This window comes from Sinocyclocheilus rhinocerous, unplaced genomic scaffold (assembly GCF_001515625.1).
Source record: "Sinocyclocheilus rhinocerous isolate Xijiao unplaced genomic scaffold, SAMN03320098_v1.1 scaffold561, whole genome shotgun sequence".
NCBI classification, from domain to species: Eukaryota; Metazoa; Chordata; class Actinopteri; order Cypriniformes; family Cyprinidae; genus Sinocyclocheilus; species Sinocyclocheilus rhinocerous.
The window spans coordinates 503,450-504,786 of record NW_015641041.1 but is presented as its reverse complement, the minus strand read 5'-3'; the positions used below and the strand labels follow the sequence as shown (position 1 = coordinate 504,786).

Genomic DNA, 1,337 nt, shown 5'->3' with positions numbered 1-1,337 from the left:
CTTTTTTTCTCGCAATTCTGACTTTTTTTCTCGCAATTCTGACTTTTTTTCAGAATTGCGAGTTATAAATTCAGAATTGCTTGATATAAACTTGGCAATTGTTTTTTAACATAACGAGTTAAAGTCCAATTTTGGGGGGAGGGGGGACTGATATGTTCTCAGAATTGTGAGTTTATATCTCACAATTATGACTTTTTAACTCACAATTGTGAGTTTATATTACGCAATTCTGAGAAAAAAAGTAAATTGTGAGATAAAAAGTCGCAATTACCTTTTTTTTTTTTTTTTCAGTGGCAGAAACGGGCTTCCATAAGAATCTCCCAGAGTAAGGCCAAATAATCTGAAGACTTAATACATTATGCAGTATTGCTGCTCAACCTACATTTACGTAGTTTCAGGGCTGCTTAGTTATTTTGTTTGTTTGTTTTTTTCAATGTGTGATAGCTTTTTCCCAAAATAGTGATTGCAACATAAATACATTTACATGTGTTGCTTCAGCTGCGGATTCCTTTGTAGTTTCTAGACTGATCTAGAAAGGCACAAAATGAAATACTAGAGTAGAAAACAGAAGCCATGACGCATGAAGATGACAATTAAACAAAAATAAAAAATAGTGCAGATGCAACGCAAGAACATGTCCTGTGTTTACACGTTCTTTTAGAAGTTAGTCCAAATTCTAGATGATGACCTGCTGTTGATATAAGCTTTGGTTGGGAAACTCCTACACAACTCCTCAACACTGTCCTTTCTTTATTTGCCAGGTCTCCTCCATCAGTAAAGCATTTTGTTTCTAGTGCTGCTTGTATGAACAGTTCATGCTCCACTGGTCCCATTTCCTTAAAAATATGTGCATACACATGTGTGATGCCATATTTGAATTGTGTTTTCCACTGAATGGCTGGCTTTGCACTGTATATAACAACTGTATATAACAAAAATATGTTCTAAGAATGTTGTGCTAATGTTCCCATCTGTGAAAAAAAGTCAGAATTGTGAGATAAAAAGTCGCAATTACCTTTTTTTTTTTTTTCAGTGGCGGAAACAGACTTCCATACTAAACAGCATATTGACTTTTGGCAACTATTTCTAATTTTTAATATTAATTTATATTTTATTTATATAAAATTATATTACAAGTTAAAATGATTTACAATAATAATGTCATAAATAATAATAATAATTATTATTATTTAACTTTCAAACAGAATATCATTCTTACATTCAACATTATCTCTTGCAAGTTGTGAAATAAAATGTCCAAATTACAATTTTTATATTGTTTGATTGATAAGTGTTCATTTTGGATCCTTCAGCTGTCAAAGAGAGAGAGAGAGAGA

At 31.8% G+C, this 1,337-nt stretch overlaps 1 protein-coding gene across 1 annotated transcript in view; it reads right to left on the bottom strand.

Moving 5' to 3' along the window:
- The window catches only part of LOC107754363 (THO complex subunit 5 homolog), a 23,615-nt gene that overhangs the window by 13,994 nt on the left and 8,284 nt on the right, over positions 1-1,337 (bottom strand). The gene's annotated exons all lie outside the window — the stretch shown is intronic.